This window comes from Mustela erminea, chromosome 8, assembly GCF_009829155.1.
Source record: "Mustela erminea isolate mMusErm1 chromosome 8, mMusErm1.Pri, whole genome shotgun sequence".
Lineage (NCBI taxonomy): Eukaryota > Metazoa > Chordata > Mammalia > Carnivora > Mustelidae > Mustela > Mustela erminea.
Genome location: NC_045621.1, coordinates 6,010,236 through 6,025,809, shown reverse-complemented (window position 1 = coordinate 6,025,809; position 15,574 = coordinate 6,010,236).

The window sequence follows — 15,574 nt, the reverse complement described above, 5'->3', positions numbered from 1 at the left end:
TTATCTTTAATTCTTTTTTAAATTAATTTAATCTATTTTTTTTCTCAGTGTTCCAAAATTCATTGTTTAGGCACCACACCCAGTGCTCCATGCAATACATGCCCTCCTTAATACCAGGCTCACCCAACCCCCCACTCCCCTACCCTCCAAAACCCTCTGTTTGTTTCTCAGAGTCCACCGTCTCTCATAGTTCGTCTCCCCCTCCAATTTCCCCAACTCCCTTCTCCTCTCCATCTCCCCATGTCCTCTGTGTTATTCCTTATGCTCCACAAGTAAGTGAAATCATATGATATCTCTAAGAGATTTTTTGTACAGCATAGCAAATTTATTCTAAAACTTTCTTAACTCATGAAAGTGTTAAAGTACATAAAATATTTCACTAGAACAAAATTAATTTTACTGAAATATTTTCTTGGAATGTATTATGTTACATATATAATGAATTGCAGTAAATCTTAGACTTTGCCTTATGACTTGCACTACATCTCATTAAAGAGATGGAATCCTTTTTTTCCCTTCCCTTGAATTTGTGCTGGCCACATAACTTGCAATGGCTGATGGAATGTGTCAGATGTGATCAGTGTCCAGTTCTGAGCCCAGCTTTCAGAGGTTTTGTATCTGTTCACTTAAGCAAGTGTTATTCTACATCTACGTAAGAACGTGACCAAGTTGGCCGGCTGAAAGAGGCCTTGTCACCCTAGACAATCTGACCAACAATCTGACGACAGGCAGCCAACAGACACCCAAATATTAAATGCGTGAAGTAGCCCATCTGAGATCAGAGCAACTGCCCCACTAAGTCAAATCTACATGATTGACCTACTGTCCTTTGTGTTACATAAGTACTTGTTTTAAGCAATTGAAATTAGAGTAATTTATTATGTAGTGTATTGTGTAATGGAGAACTGATACACAAGGCTTTACTGCTTACTTTTATTTCTCTTTAACAATCTCAATATTAATTGGTATCTAAACAGTCATATATGCATATGTGTGAAATTTATTTAAATGAATGATAAAAAATTATCAAATAACTCAGTGTTCTAGGGGAATTGGAAATGTACCCTGCAATAAAAGTCATCTGTTCCAAAAGTGGGATAATGAGCTACAGGGTAGCAGACAGCGTGAAATGAATATTCACATTAAAAAAAAGAAATATATGCTGCTGAGTTATTGCTCATTTTCTTTTTCAAGTTGCAGGCATTAATTCAACCTTTACTTTTCACTGCTGTGTTTGTTTCATTGTGCACAGCTAAGCTCAAACAAGTATCCTTTCAGCAAATGACTTTCAAGCATTCAACTAAAATGCTTACTACATTTGGACCTGTAAGGTTCGCAGCCATGGTCTTTGTAAATATCAGTGGAAAAAAAATTGCCACTTACTAGGTTGTACTTACATCTTTATTTCTATAGAGTATTGTTTTTGTGCTTTTAATCTACTTATTGGGACAATCATATAGGACACCTTTGATGATAGAAAAAAGGCCAGTAGTTGTTTGTTTGTTTTTTTACCTTTTCAGTACTTTGAATTTTTCCTGCACTTTGCTTATAGAATCAAACACTGAAAGATTAAGTGTGATGATGTTACCATCAAATTCAAAAATCTCATTCTTTGTACCTCTATCAAACTTTCTAGACTTAATTTTTCACCTTTACCTAGTATGTTTACCCTCTAGATTTTCTGTGACGCAGACATCTCCATAGACTTCATGCTAAGAGGATTTGCTGTCTGTAAAAGGGAGAGAATTGTAGTTACATCACAAAGACTTGACTGAGGAGGAAAAGAAAATAGTCACACTGTCATCATACTAATTTATGTTTATTTTCAGATCAAAGGAGGAAGGGAAAAGCTAGGACATGGGAACTAAATCTGCAAGTGCAGTGATCTTTACAATGAATGGCTTGGAGTCTACAAGTTGACATTCAAACTATGCCACAAGTCTCCTGGTGGCCAGCCCCCTGACCTCTCTGAACCTCAGTTTCTTCATCCTTATGAACTGTTTGATTTCAGAGATCAATTATTATGTAGAGAAAAGAGCAAAGATGTGTATTTTGAGAACAGAAATATGAGTCATGGCTGCATTCATCAGCTAAGTGACCTTTAGATTTCCCTTTTTCACCTTGAGTCTCAGATTTGTCATTGAAAAGTTATTAAAACAATCACACAATTAAAACGGTATACTGAAGCAATGTGACCAGTAGGGCCCTAAATAAATACTAATTTCTATCATAATTTCTGCATTTGGAATGAGCCAAAAGTTAGCGAAGAGAAATGGTAGCAGTTTAATGACTCTACTGGTCTATTTCAAATTCCATGAGAAAGAAAAAGCAAGGCAAGTACTAGATTGGCTAAAATGACAAATTATCACAACAAATAAAATGGAACTGGTAATTTTACTTAATACTTTTAAAAAAGAAACTTTTAATTTTGAAGTAATTAAAGACACACAGGAAGTTGCAAAAAGTAAACAAGTACTTTCATATTGTTTTCTTTTACAACTACATTTCATTTATTTCATCTCCTTCTCTACATTGTAATTTTATAACATTTAATGGAATTCTGCTTCCATATTTTAGATACTGCAATGCTGGTAACTATTACTCTGCCTCCATCACCCAGTCTGTGCTCTCTCATAAGAACATCTTGCCTTTTACAACAGACCATAAGCACAAGGCGTTGGAGAAAAAGCCCAATTCGAAGAGATTCTCCTTTAGCAATAGATGTCTTCAAAGCTGGTCATCATAAGTAAATAGATTAATATATGTGAAACTAGACTAAATTAAGTCTGCTCTTGGAAATTGACTTGTCACTAAATGTAAACAAATGGTAAAAAACAAAGAAACGTGTGTGTACACACATACATACATAGACATACACAGATAACATAGAGACACTGACAAAATGCACATTTCATTTAGGACTGGAAATGTTTGAACCTCTTGTGGTAGAGAGTGGGACGGTCATCTGCAAGCTTATTTGGGAGTGAGCAAGGGCCCTTCCAGGGTTGCTTGCTTTGACTGTTCAGTAGGATTTTTTGGAGGAAGCTGGACATCACGTAAAACCAAAAATAGCCTGAATCTAACAGGGTTATTTTATATCTAAGTTGTCCATAAGTGACAGAACGCCCTGTTATTAGGGCAAAGTCATGTGTTTGAAAGTCTTTCTCTCTGTTTTAGGTAAAGAACATACAGGGACACACACACACACACACACACACACACACACACACAATCCTTTTAGCTGAAATTGAAACTGGGCTTTTAGGCAACTTCACAGTCTTCATGGCATTCACTGAGACAAGGTTTCTAAGAATGGAACGGCGGTGGTGGTGGAGATGAATTGTGTTAGTCATAGTGTAGCAGAAAAAACTTGAGTGGTAAAGTCACTTACCAAAGCAAAGTAGGAGGATGAGGAGACTTAGTCCAAAGAGGCCCTGTTGTACCAAATTCAGACTGGGACTCATAAGAATCTTTCCCCTGTGATGCAGTGAGAAAGGAGTTTCACCAGAGCCTGGGACAGAAGTGTACATCCCCAGTGCAAAGGTAACAGGCTGTGGGCACACTTGCAAGTGTCCCATACGTCTTTCTCCTTTTAATGCATATGGCAGACTCCTGGCATTAAAATCCACTGCAGATATGGCGAAACGGTTGATATGCACGTCCCTTTCTACTGCACTTCAGTGTGTCCCAGCACGTACCGCTTCAGTCCAAATGAAAAAAAAAAGTTTCCTTTTTAAAAAATATTTTTATCATCATATGACTTATTAAGCCTTCTATCAGGTGGTGGATACCTTCTCTTTTAGACCAACCTAAATATACTGCTACTTTGAAACTTCTTGCTAGTGTCATTTAGTTCTGTTATTCAGAAACCCAATACATGCACCAGAATGAATTTTCTTCTATAATGGAGGTTTGCCTCCATATGGATGTGGTTTATGATTCATTTCTTATCAGTCCTGACAGGGTGGCTAGATACTGACAAGACTTACCCATATGTTTGTACTCATTAGGTCATTCAAAAGGTGATGTTAGTATACATTTTAGCCAACAGGCATGAGGAGAATCAAGGATAAATAATTTAGAAATTGTACATGTAAAGTTATAGTGAGAATCTGTAAGCGTGACAAACTTAATCATATTCAAGAAAAATATGAAAGAGAAAAAAGAAAGGTATGAGAGAATAAGCAGGAATATTTACAAAAGCAGAAAGAAAAAAATCCAAGAACTAAAGAAAAAAATGTGGGTATACATACATGTGTATATGCATATTTAATATATTCATAATTTTTATGATTTAATCAATACATCTGAGCTTAATTCTTGGTAACAAAATTCATAAATTAATTTGTTAAATATTTCTTTCTAAATAATATTTAAACTGCCTTTTTTTCCCCACATCGATGAATTAAAGTATTTACTAGTGGTTACAGATCCTAGGAGCACCCTAACATAGGTTGAAAGCACATTTCAAATTTAACAGGGGAAAATACCAGCACAGAAAACACAATTAACATGTTCAATCTTACTCTTGAATGACAATGAGCGACCTAAGGTGAGCTGTTCAGGTTCCTCTATAAAGAGGAATGGCAAAATAAAAATATGATTGGAAATCTTTACATTCACCAACAATTTAAAGCAATATCCATCAGGATGATTCTCCAGAAGATAAATTAATAGTAAATGGAAGGGAAAGCCTTTGAGACAGAAAGAAAAATGTAATACAAGTAGCACTTAAAAACCGAGTGTTTGGAGAGGAAATGGACAGTTTCCAATACCAACTCCACTCCGTACTCTCTTTATGTTAAGACCTTAAATAAAATTCCACAATCATTCCTAACTTTGTTTCCCTATTTGAGAGATCCTTATCTCATAGAACCATGTGCAAATTAATAAAATAATTAGATAAATTTTGCTTAGCACAAGCTCTGACAGATTGGAAATATATAATAGATGATAACTTTGTTATTGATTCCATTATCTAGTCCTTTGTTCATTCATTTTTTTCAACAGAAATTGTTGAGTACTATCTACAATATGCCAGTCAGTGTTCTAGATGCTGAAGATATAGAACAGGAGTTGAAGCTGCTTTGAAGACAAAACCTTGAAATAGCTAAATAGAAATACATCTGATCTAATCTTGAATGTGAAAAAAACATTTATTTACTTTGATAAAGCTACTCTTTACTTCAATGAAGATTAACTTTTAAAATCTTTTAAAAATCATAGAATGCCATTTAATTTGTTTCTTCCTTAGAATTTTATTGCACAAGTAGCTAATTAATAAGAATATTAATTACTTTCAATAGTATGGGCTTTATTATCAGTAATTTCAATTGATGTATTAGCAAAATTATTAAAGTGTTTGTAAATATTATTGTTACATTAGAAATGATCTCCTTTTATTTATCTCCTGATTTATAGCAAGCGACTTGTCACCATTATCTTTATTCATTAATATACGCACATATAACTGCAATTCATTAGTTTCTTATAAGTACTTATTTAGTGTAAATGTTCACAGTTAGGTTCTATAGAGAACATAGAAACTATATAAAAATAATCTTTTTTTATTACATTTTTAGTGACCTAACAATATAATTACATTATGTACTTGAACTTCAAAACCCTTTGCAGCTGAGTTTCTTTTTACTAGTTTTCTTGGTTTTTAGTAGTTTTTCCTTCTTATATTTCCTTTATAGACCCAAAGAATGATTTGGGAGGATCGTGGTTTATGGAGAAAATTAATTAGAACATCAGCCAATCAATAAATTATGGCTCTTCTCTATCCTTCTTCCTACTCCTTTTTTTTTTTTTTTTTGGTCTGTTTTGTTTTTGTTTTTGTTTTTGTTTTTCCGCAAGATCAAAGTTTCAGAATATCATGCTCGTACTTCATAGTCCCGGCGGTGCCATCCTTTCCAGTTCCTTTAAGGGAACTACCAATGCTGCTCTACTCAGGCTGTCCCAAACACACCAGATTTCCCTAAAAGAATTAACTCTTTCATCATGATTTCCTATTTACAGCACAGTCCCCCAGTTACCCAGCCGAGAGCCATCTTTCACCATTTCCCCTCCTTCTTTACTCAGACAATCCGACCAGACTCCAGATTATCTTTGCACCTGAAAAGTTCCAGCGACAGCCCCCGAGTTTGGCCTTTGTTCTTGCCTAAATGACTAACTGGTTGCATGGTCTATTTCTCCTATTTCAAGTGATCACACGTGTAGTGACCTAAACTTTTAAAGTTTTAATAAGATCACCTCCCAAAACAAAACAAAAAATCTTTGGCTCCTCGTTGATTTAACGAACGGAAAAGAGCATTCTCATTATTTACCGTCCTCTTCCGGGAGATGCAGCTGGCTGTCTGGGCTTTCCTTTCACTTGTTCAAATAATCTTCACTGTCCACAGATTTGGCTCTTTGTATCTTTACCTCCCCCACATGTGTCATGGACCTTTGAGTGTGTAATCTTCACCTATGAAAATCCCATGAAGGCCCATCTCACCTGAGGTTTTTCTCTCTTCCTCTTTGCACTGTTTAGTGTAATTGTTCCTGACTGTAATGTATGTAGACACTGTTGTATATACTTTTTTATTTTATAAAAATATTTGAGATATTAATATTAGTATTATTTTCAATGATCAGACTAATAAATAGATTTAACTTTTCTTTGCAGCTATATGTGTATTTAGAACATATATTATGAGGATATATAGTTAAAACAATACCTAAGTTCATTTGGAAAAAAGTATTCTTTCATTGTGGTTATGTCAGTAATTGGTATGCAGCAAAGTTCTTTCATTTTAGTTTATTGTCAATGTTTTGAAATTGAGATTTTTATTATAATTTTATATTCTGTATATTAAAAGTTACGATAAAAAAGCAGAAGGTATGTGAAAATGTATGAAGATATCTTAGTCTTCCATCCCTGTCCCTTCTGCCCTGTTCCCTCTCTTCTGTTAAATACCCATTTTAAATATTTATTTATTTCATTTTAGAGAGAGCATAGCAGGGGGAGGGACCATGGGAAGGGGAGAAAGAGAATCTCAAGTAGACTAAGTGCAGACCTCAACACAGTCTGATCTCATGACCCTGAGATCATGACCTGAGCAGAAACCAAGAGTTGGGGGCTTAACTGACTGAGCTATCCAGATGTCCCATAAATAAAAATTTTCAAGTTGGTTTTTATTTCCTATTCTTGGTGTTTTTATTTTTATTTATTTATTTTGTAAGTAAACAAAATCTTTTATATATATATATTCTCCATAAGGTCACCTTTGTTTTAAAAATGGTGAAATATTACACATACTGTTCTGTAATTTGCTTTTTCACACATACAAATATGTAGTTGAGACGGTTCCATATTATCATATAAACATCTCCCTCTTTCCCTATTACAGAGAGATAATGTTCCATTGCGTTGGCATACCAGCTCTCTGATGATCAAACTACTTCTAAACAAAAAGATTGAAATAAAATCATCTGCTGTAACAAGAGGTGATAAGACATGGTTAAATGCCTAATAAATAACTTAGCAATTAGTAACACAAACATTTCAAATTCCCAAGGGCTAAAGATTTCTGAGATTCTAACAAAAAAATACCAAGAATTATGATTATGATCATCGTATCATTATGATTAAATGCTAATAGCTTTAGTGTCATTTAGCATAAATTTAGTGAATGATTTACTATGTACCACATAATGCATTAATCTTTGGGATTCAAAAATGAAATAAATATTTGACCTTGGTTAAGCTAACTTTTATCTTTGTAGATGTAGATGTATTGTAAACATATTTACAAATTTTCTTTTTTTTTTTTTAAGATCTTACGTATTTATTTGTCAGAGAGAGAGAAAGCACAAGTAGGCAGAGCTGCAGGCAGAGAAAGAGGGGGAAGCAGACTCCCCGCTGACCAGGGAGCCCAATGTGGGGCTTGATCCCAGGACCTGAACCTAAGGCAGAGGCTGAACCCACTGAGCCACCCAGGTGCCCCTACACAGTTTCTTGATCTATAAAGTTCGCAGATTGCTGTAGAACTCAGAAACATGGACAGAAGACTAAAATATGTATAGTTGATTGATGGATATTATGATTAGAACGTTTACAAAAGGCTGTGCGAGCAAAGGAGGGTGTTACTGATTTTCACCAAGGGAGCTGAGATACGACGAATAAGCACTGTATGCAAAAGGCCTCTAGTGTAAGACTTCTGAAACATTTTGTGGACTTTTGCATAGGTAAGCTCTATTTAAAGACATTTATTACCTAAGCATCAGCCACCCTTCCTGCCCTTGTAACCTCCCTGTTTAAGCGCGTTCATAATCCACTGAGTTATTTGCCTCAGATCCATTCCCCAATGGCAGTTTATTATGATGTCCACACTTTTCCATGCTTCCTCCATCTCTGACGCGGGCTACTTCTCACTTTTTGCCTGGTAATTCTCTCTCCTCATGCACCACTGTGACTCTGCCTCCCCTTACGAAAGGTGATGAGTGAACTTGAAACAATTTTAGTAGAAGCAGGGAAATGGTTTTAAACTATGACATGGTTTAAAGAAAATAATTGAATTGGAGAAAAGAATTGAAGAAATATATGTAACTGTTTTTAACTGTTAAGGGGAATGGGAATGGAAAGCAGTCAGCACTAACTACACACTGTTATTTCTAAAAATGTATTGACTTGAAGCTTCACAAGGGTAAGGAGGAGGTGTGTCTTCATCATGGAAGTCCCAGTGGCCAGTGTAGCAAATGTGTGACACTATATAAGTGATTCAAAGTGTTTGTTAAATGAATGTGTAAATTATTTACAACACTTCTGATGCAATTATAATGTATCTTGATCAATAAAACCATTAGTTGGACACAAAATATCCTGGTATTCTATACTTTAAAAATACATACTTTTGCCTGGCAATTCACAGACCTGTACTCCTGGGGATAAAAATACATGTTTATAAAAAAATAAAAAAAAATAATTAAAAAATTTTAAAAAATACATACTTTTATGTATTCACACATACTTCCCACTCAAAATATTGAATTGCTTTCTTTTTTGTTGTCATTAAACAAAAAATAGTATTTATTTATGAAGAGGATGTTTCTGTGCCGCAATTCCAGCACAATAATTATGTTATGTAATACACAGGAACTGGAAATGCTTACATTCAAAGGTATGAGTAAATATTTACTTTGGTTTTTATTATTCTTTTTTCTTCCCTCTAATTTAAACCTTACTAATACAAAGAAAAGGTCATCATGACCAAAATAATATTTTCTATTAGTAGTTTTCCACATTTAGGGCTCAACCTTAATCTCATTTTACTACTCTAAAAATCTTATTGAGCTTGCTTTTGGCAAGGCAGAATGTGCCTTTGACATTAGAAATTGTACACTAATGGAATAAATAACTTTTTCAGAGAAACAAAACAAAGCATGGAATTATACTAGAAATTAGGAGCCAAAGGATTCAAACAAAATATTCCTGGCTTCTATACGAGACCATGTTTATGAACGTTTTTAAAAACTTTAAAGGTAAAGACATAAATAAAAATAACCAAACTTCATTTCTATTTAGTAGGCTCAGTATTATGAACTGAAAGCCACTACCTACTTCTAGTAGATTCTACTTACCAATATTTCTCATAACCTACCCTAGTTGCCAAGTATAAATTACCATGCATCTAATTTACTTGGAAGCAAAGGTAATAATAAATTCTCAAAATACTGTGTTTGCTGTGGCTGCTGTTACTGGTAGACATCTGTCATGCATAAAATTTGGGAGACTGATATTCGAGTACTTTCCAGTTTCTGTTTCTTCACAGGTCTCACCTTCCTACGGGAACTATGACCGGTGGTGACTTTTACATTTTTCCTCCCCGTTCTTTATCACTCGGATTATCCAGATGTGTGCATGTTCCCTTTAACATTTCATTAACACGGAGTCCACACCAGACACAGAGGAAAGGAGGCAAGAGGTCCAGTGAAAGCTGTGCAAGTGCTGGCACCATGGAAGGATTTCTCAGTCTCCCCTCCACCCCCAACAGAATCGAAGTCTTTCATTTTCCTTTTTGTCAAGATCTGTGTCTTAAAGGACAATTCAGAATGCGATGTCATAGGTTGCCCATGTTCCCAAGTATCAGTCGTGTTTAATAGTTTGGACCCAAATGAGTTCATGGAAAGGCCAGAGAGAGGCAGGATACTATACCTTCTTCCAAAAAGTTCCAGTCAGGTAGTCGAGCCATGTCAGCTGTCACAGGTCTGTGGTGTTTTGTGGTTTAGTAAGGACCCATCCCTCAACGTTTCCTTCCTGTTGCTTTTCATCTTTTTGAATCCTTATGTTTAGATGTAATTCTCATTAACAGATATAGCTCAGTTTTACTTTTTCTTTTCTTTTTAATTCAGCCTGGTAATTTTTGTCTTTTAGCTGAAGAGCTCATTTACAATATTGTGATTAGAGAATCGTTTCAGTTTGTTTCCAGAATCCTACTTCATGTTTCCTCTTGGACCTGTCAAATCTATAATTTGCCCGACTCTTTGCATTTTTTAATTTCAAACACACACACACACACACACACACACACATTCTTTCTCATTTTTAAAAATTACATTTGATTCCTTTTCCACATTGGGTCTCCAAGAACTGAAGACCAAGATGGAGTTGAGGTATTTTAGATGTTTATTAGATCCTGTTATCTTGAAAGAAACGGGTTGGAAGCAGAATTGTGCAGGGTCAGAAATGGAGTTGTAATGTATGTCTGTTGGTGAGTTAGCCAAACTTCACAGGAAAGATTTTTTTTTTCTCATTTTTATTTATTTATTTACTTTTTTAAAGTAATATCTACATCCCACACGGGACTCACACTCAGGATGCCAAGATCAAGAGTCACAGATTCTTTGACTGAGCCAGCCAGCCATCCCAGAGGGAACTTTGGAACAAGCATCGACTGACAGAGTACCCCAAACAGACAGGGAATGTGAGCCTTTATATGGGCACTTGCCCAGCCAGCAGCCTCAGGTTAACCAGGAAAAGAATCAGAGAATCTCGGCAATTCATCTCTGTGTCCACTAAAGAAAACCAGCCTCAGGGCGCCTGGGTGGCTCAGGGGGTTAAAGCCTCTGCCTTCAGCTCAGGTCATGATCTCAGGGTCCTGGGATCGAGCCCCACATCGGGCTCTCTGCTCAGCAGGGAGCCTGCTTCCTTCCTCTCTCTCTGCCTGCTTCTCTGCCTACTTGTGATCTCTGTCATATAAATAAATAAAATCTTAAAAAAAAAAAAAAAAAAGAAAAGAAAAGAAAACCAGCCTCAAAGTTGGTTAGGAAACACCTTATTTGTAGTCTTACTGAGGACTGTAGCCCAGAACAATCTCCAGATCGCTCTGAAGAACTGCTCCAAAGTTTGTTAGCGCCAAGAAATTATATATACAAAAGGGGGAAAGGGGCATTTGTTCTTACAAGTAGTTTTCCAAATACTTGTGTGTCACAAGTATAATTTGCTATAGCTGTAAAAATCAAGGTTTTCTGATTTCCACATAGACACGAAAAAGACCTTTAGGTCATCTTAATACATTATGTTCTATCATTTCTGATTATTTTTTTAACATCTTAATTTTTCCTTATTTTTTTTTCAGTGTTCCAAGGTGCATTGTTCATGCATCATACCCAGTGCTCCGGGCAATACGTGCCCTCCTTGGTACCCACCATCAGGCTCACCCACCGCCCACCCCTCCCTTCCAAAACCGTGTTTATTTCTGAGTCCACAGTCTCTCCCCCTCTGATTTACCCCAGTTCACTTTTCCTTTCCTTCTCCTAATGTCCTCCATGTTATTCCTTATGCCCCACAAGTAAGTGAAACCATTTGATAATTGACTATTTAAAAATACTCTTTGCATGCTTCTGCTAGCTGGCTTTCTGGTTCTTCCTGTTTTTGATTTCTCCTTGAGGTCACATGAGGTAGCACAGAAGGCTGACATGAGTCACTTACGTTATGCACTGCAGTTTTATTGCAAAAATGTGGGCACATTTGTGTGCACAGTCCCTTTTAAAAACTCTAATAGTCTCTTTTCCTTTGTAAGGTATTTCTTTTACTTTAAAATTAATGTTAATTTTAAAAATTAATATTTTACAATTAATGTTCAATATTAATGTTAATCAGTGTCCAATATTAATAAATAATAATTCAATAATAATTCAGTAATTCAATGATTCAATAATAGTTCAATCATTCAATAATTCACTAATACTTAATGTTCAATATTAATGTTAATTAATGTAAAATTAATGTTCAGTATTTTAGTTTTTATACTTATGATTCTGTAACTTGTGTTTTCCCTTGTAAATTGAAAGAGTTATTCTTACTATTAGTTTGTATTTCTTGAAGCTTCATCTAAGATAACTTTCTGAAGGTTGGGTTTTGAGTATTATTATGCATAAAGACTGTTTGCTTCTTTCAGAGGCCTTAAGTTAAAAACCAGTTTAGGATGACTTTCTTTTGTTTGGGGGTTATTTGGGATGGGAGAGTTGGATAAATAGGTAAAGTAGATCAAGGCCCTCAACCATAGAAGTATGGTTTGGAAGTTCTCAGAGACAGAATTACTTTTAGCTTTATTCAGAAACAAGACCCCTTCTAGTGATTATTTGCACAGTATCATCTTGTGAGGAAGCTTTTTCTCTGTTCACATCTATACTGTGATTGCATTAGAGAGACCCTGATCTCCAACTGTCTTTGTCTTGCTCCTTGGTCACGGATTTGGTTTATCGTAAAAATTCTTCTGATCTTTTATTACTTTCATCATGTATACAAAATCAGACTTTGAAGAATGTACATGTATTTCTCAAATTCATACATCATCCTCCTCCAAGATAATATTACAGTTGATCCTTGAGCAATGTGGGGTTAGGGACATTGGTGCCCTTGAGGTAAAAAATCCATGTGTAGCTTTGACTCCCACAAAACTTAACTGCTAATTGCTTACTGTTGATTAGAAGCCTTACCTATGACATGAACAGTTGATTAACTTATTTTGCATGCTTATGTATACTGTGTTCTTATAATAGAGTAATCTAGAGAAAATAAATTGTTAAGAAAATTATGAGAAAATATGTTTACAGTTCTGTACTGTATTTAGCACCAAAAAAAAAAAGTGCCTGTAAGTGGACCCAAATAACTCAAACCCATGTTGCTGAAGGGCCAACTGTATAATCTTATGAAGTATTCACTGAATAACTTAAAATATTTGTATGCCAGGATAAAGAAAACACAGAACAAAGAGATACATAAAATATAAGTTCATGAAGAAAAATGTCAATATGCCTTATCTGCTTCAATCTGGCCCTATTTGCCAAGACTATGACAAGAATTAACATTGATAGGATGGTTATCAGAACTTCCAAACCTTTAGAATACCTACGTTCCCACGATTCTTTACCCCGTCCTTGCATAGTGCATTCATTCCTACCTTTTCATTGCAAAGTGCATTTGTTCACTTTAAAAAGTAAGTATCTTGGCTTGCCTGTCTGGCTCAGTTGGTGGAGCTTGCAACTCGATCTCGGGCTGTGAGGTCAAGTCCCATATTGGGTGTGGAGCCTATGTCAAATGTAAAATTAAAAAAAAAAAAAAAGAAGAAGAAGAAGAAGAAGAAGTAGTATTTTGATTCCCAATTTTCATAGAGTATTTGTAATTTTTTACTATGATGTTTTATTCACCTTATAAGAGAGTATTAAAAAGTAAGTTCAAAATCCTGCCTTAGTTTTGGGCTGTGTGGCCTATTCAATTCCATAATTTCTTTAAACTTCAATTGCCTTAGTTATAAAATAAGAAAAAATAAAAATAATGCCTATCACCCATTGTTACTCAGCTTCAAAACTGACATTATATTTAGGTATACAATATACTCCCTGGAGGAAAACACACGCAGTTTCACTGAGAAATGGGATTTGGAAGATAAAGGGGAACCATAGCTGGAAACTGAGTAAATCATGTCAAGTCTCCACTCGCTCATACAATGTATTTTTGGGCAAAGCTTTCATGATAAGACACAGATTTCAACCCTCTGGTAAGTTTCCTCCCTTAAGAAAGTTTGCCTTCTCCAGCATGCCATCAGAGTTTTACACACTAACGAAGACTGACATAATAGTAATACTTAAGTAATGTATCTTCTTTATTTATAATCATATTATAGGGATTAGTTAAACTGTGTGATGACATGTTAAATCAAATCATTATACTATGTCATGTTAAACATTTTACTCATTTTTGAGATGGGAGCAACTTGTTTTATATCATGATGTTTATATCCTCATTTTTATAGTCCTCAATCCAATCTCTGTTTATTTACTAGGAAAGTAAAATGTATAAATGTTGCAAGTAGGCCACAAATATTAATAAATTTTAAGATATGCATTAGTTTATCATTAATCTATCACAGACAAAAGTGACAGGTATCTAAAAATAGATAGTAAACTAATGTCTAGAAAATAATTTAATCTCTAACTTCTATTGGAATAACATTAAGTTATTATGCCTAAGTTTTACATTAATAGATTCACACCTGCAGATGGTCTCAGATAGAAATTATTTATTCAGTGGTAATATTAATTTTACTGCCATTGTATTAAGAACAGTAATAAACATTGTTAGTTATGAAAACTTTGCTTTTTCTTCGTTCTTTTGAAATTCACACATACAGGCACGGGAAAATCTCCTATTTTAGTAGCTTTATATATACATGTGATTAAAATAAATTATGCCTTCATTTAAACACTAGAGATCATATTCATTTCTAAGTGAGGAAACAATCATTTCATGTTTTACCATCATCTGCATTATTGTTACAATGCAAATGAATAAGCCTGTAAATTTTTAAGCCTGTAATTTTAATAAGTATATATGTGCTAAATATTTTACATTTAAAATAGAATTAGAATACAAACTACACTCTTCTAGGAACCCCCAAAATTCAATAAAGCCTTGTTTCTCTGGGAGATACCTATTCTGAAAAAGAGGAGTAAAATAAAAATTGTCAAAATAATTGTTTCCAGGTCAATGTAAAATGTACAGATATCCAAGACAGAGATGAGCGTTATTGAAATAGCATTTTTTTAATTAAATTTTTTATTTTTTATAGCCATATATTTTTGTCCCCAGGGGTACAGGTCTGTGAATCACCAGGTTTACACACTTCATAGCACTCACCAAAGCACATACCCTCCCCAATGTCCATAATCCCACACCCTTCTCCCAACTCCCCTCCCCTCAGCAACCCTCAGTTTGTTTTGTGAGATTAAGAGTCACTTATGGTTTGTCTCCCTCCCAATCCCATCTTGTTTCATTTATTCTTCTCCTACCCACTTAAGCCCCCATGTTGCATCACCACTTCCTCATATCAGGGAGATCATATGATAGTTGTCTTTCTCTGTTTGACTTATTTCGCTAAGCATGATACGCTCTAGTTCCATCCATGTTGTCACAAATGGCAAGATTTCATTTATTTTGATGGCTGCATAGTATTCCATTGTGTATATATACCACATCTTCTTGATCCATTCATCTGTTGATGGACATCTAGGTTCTTTCCATAGTTTG